General features: G+C 40.8%; 1 long non-coding RNA gene across 1 annotated transcript in view; it reads right to left on the bottom strand.

Moving 5' to 3' along the window:
- Nucleotides 1–13,657, bottom strand: part of LOC102121395 (uncharacterized) — a 295,344-nt gene that overhangs the window by 40,951 nt on the left and 240,736 nt on the right. The gene's annotated exons all lie outside the window — the stretch shown is intronic.

The raw sequence follows: 13,657 nt of genomic DNA, 5'->3' as shown, positions 1-13,657 counted from the left end.
TGAAGTCTCAAACTATTCTCCAAAACAGTTCTACTTCCTTCAAAGGTTTTTCAAGTTTTCATGAAAAGACTTCATACCAACCTGGTTACCCTCCCTCAGACACTGTCTGTAGTTTGCCAGCATGGGGTCCAGCATGGAATGCAAATGCAGTACTCTAAATGTAGTTGCAGTTAGAAGCATGGGACCAACTCCTGGCTACATCATTCTGCATTCCATGCTCCTGGACCATCTTTGTTAACTGCCTCTATGAATCTAATTTAAAAGATACTTGCTGGATATTTCAATATTCAGTAAGTATACTTGAATAAATGTTACACACCTCCATCAACTATACCCTGTAGATACTAATCCAAATAGGTATTGAATAAGGGAAGATAACAAATGTTTATTGAGTATATACTGTGTCCCCCTACAGTATGCTAGATGAGAAAGGCATTATTTGTTACTTGTATCTTATCTGTCTACCCAACCTGAGTACAAGCTGCATAAAAAAAGAATACTTGTCTTGTTTATTTTTGTATTTCCAACTCTAAACACAGTGCTTGACAAACAGGTGTTTGTTCAATTAAATTAATTCAAATTACTTTAATTAATTAATTAGATACTGCCCTACAAATAGATTGGAAAAATCATATAAGTAGCAATTAGAAGGCGGGAGGGCAGGGATAATGTGTGTTAACTGCAGGCCTTAAGGGAAAAGGAGATTTCTCTAAGCCCCCTTACTCACTCACTGCCCCCTACTCACTACAACTCAAGCTAATGGAATTTTAATCAGATTGGTCCCAAGATTCTGGGATCCTAGGTGGGCTGTGTTTGCAGGTAAGAAGGATCTATCACACTAAAAGGTCACCTCTTAAGTGTGGCTTGCTCTTTCAGAGTGGGCCAGGGTAACTGGGGTCTAGAGTAATATTGGCCATATGTCATTTTCCACCATTAAAACCTCTAAAATGCCAATAAGTTATGTGGGTTGAACCGTAATCATTAGAATTGTTTAGGGGAAGAAGACAAATAGGATTGAAATTGGCCAGTTTCAGAGAAGCTGAAAGGCTTGACCCAAGCTTTAGAGGACCCATGGATGCGAGTTGAATGAGAAGGCATAAACAAAGGGGTGGGGATCCCTTTTGACTAGAGCTGGGCTCAAGATGTGAAAAATGTAGAATGATTTGCTGATACGTTTAGACTTTATTTTATTGGAAATGGTAAGCTATTGAGGGATGCTCAGCAGGAGAGCGTCATGATAGCATACTTTTTGGAAAGAATAATCTAACTGGCCTTCGTGATACTTTTCAAAGAGAGGAAATTCTTTCAGGGATTTGGGTCAGGAGCAAAATACTCTAACTTAAGGTCTGCCATTAATGTGCATGTTTACACTGGATAAAGTACTTCTCTTTGATGGATCTGACATTCCCTGCATATAAAAAGAGAGGCTCTCAGGGTAGTTAGTGTGTTTCGTTACAAGTGCCAACTCCACATACCCAGCCATGAACCTCTGCAGCACTATGTTTGGAAGAATTCTGAGGCCCTGTCTGGGCTCAAAAGAATAGTGCTCCAACTGCTAGTAATGTCTGCTGGGGGTGCATGAATCTGGGGCAGAGGCGGACATATTTCCCATAGGCAGCTGATCAGAGAGGCAGATTTTAACAGCTTTGCAACCACTTTTTCCCTGTCAACATCATTTGCCATCACTCTCCTTTCACTAGCCTCAGCTTTTTTCTATACCCTATCATTTCTGGGGTCTAGGATTGAAATGTTCATAGTTTTCCATGACATAGTAGAGTTGAAATGACCCACAAAGTGTCTCCCAGCCTGACATTCTGTGTTTCTACCAGAAGCCAATTAAAAGCAGGTCTCAGTGACCTCCTGCTCACTTCTCCAACTTGCCTGCTATTGGACAAATGGCCAGTCATGGAAAAATCTCTCAGGAACAAGGTGAGGAAACCATTTAAGTCCATGCAAATGTCCTCTTAATAGGTAATGAGGCAAATCATAGTAGCTGGATCTGCTGTGTAAGGCTAAAATGTTCCTAAATAGAATATGGCTCTAAGTTTTCCACGGGGCACCTGCATCAGCAATTATGTAATTAAGTCATCAAGGGGAAACTACTTCCACTCAGCATCCTTTGCCCCTAGCAAATCACAGCTGTGCAAAGAGGAAAAGTAGGGTAATGAGATGGGGTCATGGCCTGGGAAGCCACAAGAGGCAGAATAAAAGGAAGGAAGCAAGACCCTGGCCTTACCTCTCACTTCTTACTCTCAAATATTTCTCTAGCCTGACTGAACTACATGTATGTTGCCATGATGTTTCTCTTGTCCAGGCCTTTGCACATGCTGTTCCCTTCCCTGGAAATGTTCCATGTTTCTTTAACATGGCTAACTCATGCTCACCCTTAAGGTATGAGCTAGGATATCACTTCCTCCAAGAAACCTTCTGAAACCTGGATAAGGACCTATTATTAACCTAATATGTTCCCTATTATATCATTGATAATGTTACATTCTAATTATGTTATTTATCTGTCCCTCACTAATAAAACAATAGTCAACATCTACTGAGTGTACAGTGTGGATAATGGATAATTTTACTTAATAGTACAATGATTCTACTAGGCAATATTCTCATTTTACATATGGAGAAATAAGCTCTGAGAGATTAAGTATCTTGACCAAAGGCACACAGTGAGCAACAGAGCCATGTTTAGAACACACATCCATTCACATGCTCTTAACTACCATGCTACACTATATCCCCTTCTGTGTAACAGGCTCCGCGAAGCAAGGACTGGAATCTAGTCACATGGTACACCAGCACTGGTGTGTGCAGCAAGTAAATGATAATCAACATGTATTAGCTGATTGAATGAAGGTATGAATAAATAGAGGCATGAATGAATTGAGGTACTGCACATTAGAAACAAAGTCTCTACAAGGTCAATTCCTTTTTGAAGAAACAGGGCTAATTGGAGGAAATTACTCTCATGAAGGTGTGTGTTTCTCAGGGTAGCCAGAAAAAAAAAAGAAACAGATTCACCCTAATATGCAATGGAAGGCAGAAGTCAGAACCAGAGAAGTAGTGCCTAGGGTCAGGCCCAAGGAAGAGGCCATGAATGGAAGAGGAGGCAAGGGGTCAGCAGCTGGAGAGGCTGGGAATAGGTAAGGGTGCCAAGTGCTAGAAAGGTAAAAAACAGATGGGTCAAGAGAGATAATAAGCTAAGGATTTGGCTGGAAGTCTGTTGTCACTAGTGCTGGCCATGCCACATATGGAATGGGTTGGTTGCCTTAGAGTCAAGAATGGATACATAGAGATCTATGTTTATCAAGATCCATATGGCTTGGATCAGAAACTGATCTCCAAACCTACACCCTCCCGACTACCAAATGCTACTTTTCTAAGCAATGTCTGATGCTCACATTTTTCTTCCTCTATTTACATAAACACAGATTCTGCCGCCAAGCCATCTTTTTTCACAGTTTTTCTTATAGTAGGAGTTTCGAATGCTCCAGTCCAAGACAGAAATAAGCTAAGAATGGAGGCAGGAATAACCTTTTGTAAGATCTAGGATGGGTGTGGGGAGCTCATTTATAGGTTGTCTTATTTAGTACACTGGGACTAAGTAAGCTCATTCCTACAAAATTCATGTATGACCCATAGTTGCTAAAACTTGTTTCAATTCTGTGAAATTCAAATGCCTATTTGGTGCCTTTTGTGTACTGGGCACTAATCTGGAAAACACAGAGATGAGTAACAGAATGCGAAGTTCTACAAGTCCAGCAAAAGAGTCAAAGGAAAGCCAGAATGGAGTTTAAAATCAGATGACCTGAGTTCAAGGCGAGGCCCTGTTCCAGGTCTTCTGGGCTACGATAGTGACCAAATCCTCACTAACCCTGTGATATTGGACAGGTTAAATAATCTTACTGTGTCCTAGATTTCTCATGTGCGAAATGTAAAATAATTACCCTTACCTAATAGGGTTGTCACAGGGATGAAATGAAATTGCAAGTGAGAAAACATTCCACAAAACTGTAAGCACCAGGCATATTTAACTGTCATTACTAGAAATTTCTCTGCCTCTCTATGGTACCACCTCATTTAATAAGCAAGTTTAGCCAGATGCCTGGGATAGAGATTTAAATCCCATGAACATGAACCTGTGGCAATTAAAAGAAACCTCAGTAAAGTCCAACAAATCTAAACCAATGTGTATTGAGGACTTAGGGCACACAAAACACCAAAATGTAATTAAGCCTCATAACAGTTGTTTCAGATAAGTACAATTCCTCATTTTAAAGATCAGAGAGACAAAGTATCTCAAATAAATAGAGCTGGTATTTATGCACAGGTCAGCCAGTCTCATCTATACCAAGTTGCCTTTTTTGGGGGGGTGGGGAGGCACAAATATTTTATTTTGTCTGTAAATGCAGCCTGCCTCACACCCTGAATCAGCAACCCCCAGACAGCTCTTCACAATGGAACTCTATATTCTCTAATCCAATGATATAACTTTTCTCCTCACTTTACAATTCTGTTATTCCGCAAGAAACCCACGAGGGACAAGCATATCAGCAATGAAAGGAAAGGCATATATAAGCCAGTTTCTTTATCAGCCTCTCCCATGCTCGCAGTTTCAGGTTGAGAAGGCAGAATGGGAGCTGTAAGTTATGCTAATAGCATCATCCAAGGAGCACCAGATAACAGCCCCCACGGTCCCAAGAAGGAATTGCTTTTGTGCCATATGGGTTTTTGTTACCACCCTGGCTGGGAGATGAGATTCAGGGAAATCAGATGAGATGGGCTTAGAAACTCCACTAATTCATGTCCGGCCCACAGCTCCCAAATGGTACAGGAGCAAAAAAAAAAAAAAAAAAAAATGAATTCACCCATATATGTCTTGAGCAGAGGCTTTGAATATCCTTGCAGAGAAAGAAAGATAAACCATGCCTTGGAAGAATCTGGCATTATTCAGCTTGTAGGAGAGAAAGGTCAGGAGAATAACCCTGTCACTGCTGATGGGCTTCCTTGGGGCACAGAGGGCTGGATCCTCTTGAGAGCTGAACAGGTGCAACAGAACTCTGGGGGAGAAGCTATAAGCAGGCAGAGTATATCCCAACATAAGGGAAAAACTAACATACCATAATGGAGTGGGTCCACCCAGGAGAAAGTGGATACTCTGCCACCAGAGCATTCAAGAAGTTAGAAAGCCTCAAAAGGAATGTCACAGAGCATTATCTATGCATCTGGTGGTAGTGAGATGATCAAATGATACTCAATTCTTTTCCAAAACTGGGATTCTGATTGGAAGTAGTATAGTGCAGTGGTTAAGGTCATAGACCCTGGAATTAGGATTTCTGCTTCTCAACTTATCTGTATAACCCTACATAAATTATCTCACCTCTCTGGGCCTCAGTTTCTTCTATGAAACAGGGATCATAATAGTAGTCCTTTTACAGAGTTGTGAGAATCAGATGAGTTAGTGCCTTTGCTGTATTTAGAGGAATATTTGCCACACAGTAAGTATTCAGCAGATATGTACTAAGCACCTACCAGGTGCCAGCCCCCCTTCTGGTCGACAAGGATGGAAAATCATATACAATAAAAATAGGTCTCTACTCTCATTTATAAATACATACCTATAATTTCAGATATCATTACAGCTATGAAGAAAATAATGGAATGTCATATAACAGTGTCTTTGAGGAAGGGGCAAGGAAATATTAAATAGGGAAGGCAAGAAGAGTTTCTCTGGGCTGAGTTAGCCAAATTAAGAGAAGCAGCCAACCTTACTGAGTTCAGGCATCCAGGCAGAGGAGATAACAAACACAGAGGCCCCAAGGCAGATAAAAGCTTAGGATGTTAAGAACAGGGGGAAAAAAAAAAAAAAAAGGCCTGCCTATGTGGCTTGGAGCTGAAGGAAGACGGAAAAAAAGATGGGAAATGATATCAAAGAGGTAGCCAAGGCACTTACCCCATGTATGATTTACAAACATTTTCTCCCAGTCTGTGGGCTCTCTCTTCACATTGTTGATTGTTTCCTCCGCTGTGCAGAAGCTTTTTAGTTTGAGGCAATCCCATTTGTCTATTTTTGCTCTCATTGCCTGTGCTTTTGGGGTCATATATAAGAAATCTCTGCTCAAACCAGTGTCATGGAGCTTTTTCCTTATGTTTTATTTCAGTAGTTTTATAGTTTCAGATCTTAAGTTTAAGTCTTTCACCCATTTTGAGCTGATTCTCATATACATGGTGAGATGTGGATCAATTTTCATTCTGCATGTGGATATTTAGTTTTACCAACTAAAGGGAATGAAGAGAATGTTCTTTCCCTGTTGTGTGTTCTTGGCACTTTTGTTGAAAATTAATTGGCCACAGTTGTGTAGGTTAATTTTGGATAAGGAGTTAATATCCAAAATATACAATTAACTCAAACTACTCAATAACATGAAAACAAATAACTCCATTTTAAGAACAAAGAAGCTGAATAAACATTTCTCAAAAGGAGACATAAGAATGGCCAACAGATATATTAAAAAATGTTCAACATCTCTAATCATCAGAGAAATGTATATTAAAGCTACAATGAGATATTACCTCTTGCCTGTTAAATTAGCCATGATCAAAGAGATGGAAGATAAGTGTTGATGAGGATGTGGAGAAAAGGGAACGCTTGCACACTGTTGGTAGTGTTGTAAATTAGTACAGCCATTTTGGAAAACAGTATGAAGGCTCCTCAAAAATTTAAAAATAGAATTACCATATGATCCAGCAATCCCACTTTTGGGAATATATCCAAAGAAAATGTCATCAGTATGTTGAAGAGTTATCTGCACTCGTATGTTCAATGCAGCATTATTCACAATAGCCAAGATATGGAACAACCTAAGTGCCTATCAATAGATGAATGAGTTTTTTAAATGCAGTATATACACACAATGCCATACTAGTACTCCTTAAAAAGCAGGAAATCTTTTCATTTGAAATAATATGAATGAACCTAGAGGACACCATGCCTAGAGAAATGAGCTAGGCACAGAGAGACAAATACCACATGAAATGATCTCATTTGCATATGGGATCTGAAAAAAGTTGAACTCAGAAGTAGACAGTAGACAGCAAATTAACACAGGAACAGAAAACCAAATACTACATGTTCTCACTCTTAAGTGGGCGATGAAATATGAGAACACATGGACACAGAGAGGGGAACATCACACATTGGGGCCTGTCGGGGGCTGGGGGACGAGGGGAGGGAGAGCATTAGGACAAATACCTAATGTATGCGGGGCTTAAAACCTGGTGAAGCAAACGACCATGGCACATGTATACCTATGCAACAAACCTGCATGTCCTGCACATGTATCCCAGAACTTAAAGTAAAAAGGAAAAGGAGAAGTAGAAGGCAGAATGGTGGTTACCAGAGGCTGGAGGTGGGGCAGGGGGCTGTGGACAGGGAAAGGAGAGATGTTGGGTGAAGTTTCAGTTACGAGGAAAAGGTTCTGGTAGTCTATTACACAGCATGGTAATTACAGCTAATAATTCAAAAGGCTAGATTTTAAATGTTGTCACCACAAAGATACTATAAGTATTTGAGATGATGGATCAACCTAATTTGATCATTTCGCAATGTGTTCATGTATTGAAACATCATATCATGTTGTACCCCATAAATATGTATAATTAACATCTGTCAGTTAAAAATAAAATTTTAAAAAGGTAAGCAAGAGCAATCATGTAGCACCCTGTAGGCCACAGTGAAGAATTTGGATTTTATTCTAACGTGGCTGGAAGCCACTGAAAGTTTTACGCAGGATACCATACAAATTATATTTCACAGAGATCATGCACTTGACTTATAAAAACCCTCCATGCAGGATCCTTTCTGTTCTTTCCTGGTTTGTAGACATCTCTGAGGCCCTAAAAGAGCTCAGAGTATCAAGATAAAAGGTGCCCTATTGGTGCTCCTAGATAATCACATGAGTGGCCCCCTGCTAACCAGGGACACTAATGTTGAGTTGTTACAGAGTAAAAATACACTTTATTTTATTAAGACAATGAGAAAAGAAAGGAGGAAAAGAGAGAGACGGAGTAAGAGGAGAGAGGCAGAGGAAAGTATTATTCTGGCTGTAACATAAAGAATTCAAATGTGGGGTCAGGGAATGAACAAAAGAGGAAGTATAAAGACCTTCTCTTTATTTCCCTTGTAATACTTTAAACAGAACAGGTTCTCTCTTTCTCTCTCTCTCTCTCTCTCTCTCTCTCTCTCCCTTCCTTTCCTTTATTCTCTTCCTTTTCCATCCCTTTCCTTTCCTCCCTCCTTCCTTCCTTTTCTTTCATGGATTCAGTCAAAAACCAGCTAAACTACGGCATGAACAAGTAGTCAACCATCTTCTTCATAGATGCTGGCTATTACGGAAAGCAACAGAAAATAAAAGTGGCAGCCCAAGTTGCCCTAAGACAACATCCACCAGGTATCCTACTTCCCGTTTCAGAAGCTAGGTTTGATTTTTTTTTTCATCAGATGATGACGATGATATCAAATCTCAGACTACCTTTTCGAGTCCTTGTCAGATACGCAACATTGGCTTTCAAAGTCATTGACTACAAAAATAACAAGGCACCGGCAACTGAGTTGTAGTCTGTAACCAAGTAATTGCTAACTCAGGACTTCCTTTGCCACATACTCCTACTGTCCAAGCACTATATATACATTACGTGTGTACCTATATTCATGTTTACTCACCAACAAGTATTCATTGAGCACCTACTTTGTACTAGGCACAGTTCTGAGTGATAGTGATACAACAGTGAGGCAAATAGACAAAATCTCTGCTCTTTTCTCACTACATTAGTCAACAACCAAGGACAAGACAGATGAGACCCCAGTCTCATAGACAAATACACGTCATTTCAGATACAGATAAGAGCTATGAAGAAAATAATAGCGTGTAATAGAATAGAGTGTCTGAAGAAAAAGCAGGGGAATGCAAACTAGGACAGGCATGGAAGCTGGCATTCTTGTACAGAGGAAAGAGGTGATAAACAACAAGCAAAATGTGTCCAATGGATAAAGCAGAGAACATTGGAGCAATGATGAGAAGAATGTTGAGAAGTGGGTTAATATAAGGGATAAAGTCATATATTCAAGCCTTGTGATTTTTTAGTCATGGGGGTCAAGGAAAAGAAAGGAGTCAAGGATGTCTCCTCTACTTCTGGTTTGTGCAATGGATGGTGGTGTCATTTAGGGACACTGAAGGAAAACCAAATTTGTGGGGAGAAGATCCTGAGTTTTGTTCTGAACGTTCCTCTGTGATGTTCAAATGGCGACATCAAGTAGATAGACGATCAGCATCAATGACATACAGATGATAACTGACATTTTGCGCATGCATGAGAGTTCACAAAAATCTGGTCTAGACTCCAGGTTGGTATGACAGCCCCATGAATTCATTCATGACCAGACTCTTCTACTTTCCCCTCTACCATCCTAAGATTGTGGCCCTTGTCACATGGTCCAAGATGGCTACTGGAGCTCCAGCTGTTAAGTCTAGTCAGACAAGAAGCACACTAGTGTTTCCTCTCTGCCATTAGCTTGCTTTTAGGCCTTAGCAAACTCATTTTCCCCTCCTTAGACTGGTTTGTCCATTCAATTTGTCAAGTTCCTTGTTGTTTTATCACATCCTGACTCTGTGTCAGAATGGGAGTTGAGTGGTTTCCAACCAAAGCACAAAGCCTGCCCTGTTATGGCAAAACAGAGGACTGATTTGACTGAGAAACTGACCTTTAACTATTTCATTTCGTATTGGTGCTTTGGATGGGAGTTCTCCGGGGAACTCAGGGTAATTGCTTTTGTCTCTGCTTCGCAAGGGGCTGACTTTGATTCAATACTCTTCTCATCTGCAGGTTTAATTTGGCTCTTTTACCTGCATTAAACTTACTAGGAACTATCCTTTATGTGGTGCCAAACACATCACATGGCTGGCTACTACTGGCTGAATTTAGACTTGCCCTTTCAGCTAAAGATCGTGGGTTGCTCTGATGGTAGGGATTGAGCAAGTTGACTTTCATCTCCCTTGGGATCCTCTGTCTGGGAGCTGTGGGTAATCTGAACCAGCCACTGGGTGTCAGCATTGCTTTGTCCATTTAAAGGAAAAATAGATGTTTGTATGGTTTGGGAGTTGTTTATGCAGTAAGTTTGGGCTCTAAAGTGAGCACAACCACTTTACAATTCACATTTTACACAATTCACATTTTTATGGCACTTAGCATCAACCAAAGGAGTTTGCTTCTCTATCAGTACATCCGGATTCTTCCTGCTCATTTTGGCTCTTCCATGTCCCTCACTTGGATTACTGCAAGAACCCCCATTTCCAGTTTTGTGTTCCTCAAGTCTATCTTCTTCACCCAATCAGGACTGTAACAGGCTCATTTGCAGAATAATAAGCCATCTCTCACTGGAGGTTTGCAAACAGCAGCAGGAAAACTACCTGGCAGAAATTTTTGTAGAGAAAAATTTATGTAAATAAATGTATTATAAATATAAATATAAACATAATATATGTTGTATATACATATATAGTCACAGGCTATAAATATTTTGGTCCACAATGGCCAGCATATACAACAATGGTCTCATGAGATTATAATACCCTATCGTTACTGTATCTTTTCTATTTTTAGGGATGTTTAGATACACAAATGCCATTGTGTGACAATTCCCCACAGCATTCAGTATAGTAACAAGCTGTACAGGATTGTAGCCTAGGAGCCATAGGCTACACCATACAGCCTAGGTGTGTAGCAGGCTATACCACCCAGGTTTGTGTAAGTATACTCTATGACAGCAGTCCCCAACCTTTTTGGCACCAGGGACCAGTTTCATGGAAGACAATTTTTCCCCAAGCAGGGTAGGGGGATGGTTTCCAGATGAAACTGTTCCACCTCAGATCATCAGGATTAGATTCTCATAAGGAGTACACAACCTAGATTCTTTGCATATTCAGTTCGCAATAGGGTTCATGCTCCTATGAGTATCTAATGCCTTGCTGATCTGACAGGAGGCAGAGCTCAGGTGATAATGCTGGCTCACCCACCACTCCTGCTGTGTGGCTCAATTCCTAATAGGCCACAGACCTGTACCAGGCAGTGGCCTGGGGTTTGGGGACCCCTGTTCTAATCTACCTTTTTAGCAAAGAGAAAACATGTCTCAGGCTCAGAGCCTTGGCAGCTATATTAGTTATCTGTTGCCACATTAATATCTGTAGGAAACAAAAACAACTCTGTGCCTTTCAACAATAAACTTTTATTTAGCTCAGGAATCTGCAGGTCCGTCTTTAAGGCTCTTGGTCTGGACTTGCCTCAAAGTCATGTGGTTAGATTCACAGCTCACAGCTGGTTCTTGGCTGGGATGACTGGACTCTGCTTCATGTATTTCTCACATCTTTTCAGTACACTATCCCAGGCATGTTCTCATTGCAGAGGAGCTATCCCAGTCACACAAGAGGTTTTTTTCCTTTTTTTTTTTTTTTTTTTTTTTTTGAGACGGAGTCTCGCTCTGTCTCCCAGGCTGGAGTGCAGTGGCCAGATCTCAGCTCACTGCAAGCTCTGCCTCCTGGGTTCATGCCATTCTCTTGCCTCAGCCTCCCGAGTAGCTGGGACTACAGGCGCCCGCCACCTCGCCCGGCTAGTTTTTTTGTACTTTTTAGTAGAGATGGGGTTTCACCGTGTTCGCCAGGATGCTCTCGATCTCCTGACCTCGTGATCCGCCCATCTCGGCCTCCCAAAGTGCTGGGATTACAGGCTTGAGCCACCGGGCCCGGCCCACACAAGAGTTTTTTACGCTTCTGTATGCGTCAAATCTACTAAAACAACACTGGGCAGAGCAAGTGTTATGGCTGAATCAAGAGATGAAGACAGGAACTTGGCCTAGTTGGTGAGGGAGACCCAAAGTCATGTGGCAAAGAGGATGACACAAAGTAGGATGAAAGATTCATTAATGGTCTTGGTGCATCTACTAGAACAGGCAAGGTTGTCTAGCTAGAATTTAGTAGAATGTCTTTTGTTGTATTTTTTGAACTTTCTTTTGTGCCAAGTGATGAAGGTTTTCCGTGATGGTAGTAATACAAAGTCTCTTTTAAAAACAAATTTGAGACAAATACAGGTGAATGTAAAAAAAATCTTTTCAAAAAGTAAGCCATGTGATACAGAGGTATGCAAAAGTTATCAGAGGAAGGGAGTGACAAGAAAACTGAAGCAGGAGGACTGTAATTGGAACTCCAAGCAGGGGATGCATGCAAGAAATGTTGCAGACTCAGCAAAATCAGCTTAATAACTCCATGTGTTCAGCTGAGTTAGGCTAAACAAACATTTGTTGAGTGTCAACTACCTGCCTGACACAGTAGCAGAAGCCCGAGTAATAAAGATGAAAAGCTCAAAGTCTCTCCTAAAGCAGTAACTATAACTTTGACACACTAGGGTAAACTGTACATATAGTTTCTGGGTATCTACAGAAATAGCACTAAGCTTAGGCTGGGAAGTGGGCATTGGGAAAGGACTCCCCAGAGGAGGCTCTAGAAGGATGAATAGAGGATGCCCTGGTGAAAAGGGTAAGGGAGGCGAGAAGGGGGGGTCTCCAGGCTTGAGCCTTTAAAAGTACGCAGAGTATAAAGTTCTCCTTGGAAAAATTCATACTTATTGAAGCCCCATGTTTGAGACAGGACATGAGACTGACTGTTGGGAGCAGCCAGGTATAGACATCTCTAAGCTAGAATTCTGAATTAGGCAGCTTAGAATTTATCCGGTTATGAACAGCAGGGATTCATGGAAGGTTCTTAAGCAGAGAAAAGACACAGTCAGTTTTGTGTTTTAGAAACTTGCCCAACTATCCCTGCCTCCAAAGAGATATCACATCTAATCTAGCCACATTTAGCTATATATAAAAATACACAATCAGCCAAGTGTCGCTTAATGATGGGTATACATTCTGAGAAATGCATCATTAGGCAATTTTATTGTTGTATAGACATCATAGAGCAGGGGTCCTCAAGCCCCAGGCTATGGACTGATACCAGTCTATGGCCTGTTAGGAACTGGGCAACATAGCAGGAGGTGAGTAGCAGGTGAACAAGCATTATCAACTGAGTTCTGCCTCCTGTCAGACCAGTGGCAACATTAGATTCTCATAGAACCATGAACCCTATTGTGAACTGTACATGTGAGGGATCTAGGTTGCATGCTTCTTATGAGAATCTAATGCCTGATGACCTGAGGTGGAATAGTTCCATCCCGAAATCATCCCCCAACCATCTGTGGAAAAATTGTCTTCCACGAAACTGGTTCCTGGTGCCAAAAAGGTTAGGGACGGCTGGATTAGAAAGTATTAGAGAAGTGTTACAATGTATACACAGGTCAAGACATCACAGAATAACCCGCCCTCCATGCCCAATGTACTCCATAAATATATACAATTATTATTTGTCAATTAAAAATAAACAGAATTTAAAAAGAGAAAGTGTTAGAGAAGTGTTAAAATACTAGCACCCAATTCAGAATGTCTCCCTGAAATAATTAGACAGAATAAAATGAAACTGCAAAGGGAATAATTGTCTCACTTCATAACTCAAATCTGATTTATAATAGTTTACATATAAAATTACCTCTCCCACACTTTGTG

This window comes from Macaca fascicularis, chromosome 6 (assembly GCF_037993035.2).
Source record: "Macaca fascicularis isolate 582-1 chromosome 6, T2T-MFA8v1.1".
Taxonomy (NCBI): domain Eukaryota; kingdom Metazoa; phylum Chordata; class Mammalia; order Primates; family Cercopithecidae; genus Macaca; species Macaca fascicularis.
The sequence above is the reverse complement of the archived record's forward strand: the minus strand, read 5'-3'. Positions and strand labels throughout refer to the sequence as shown.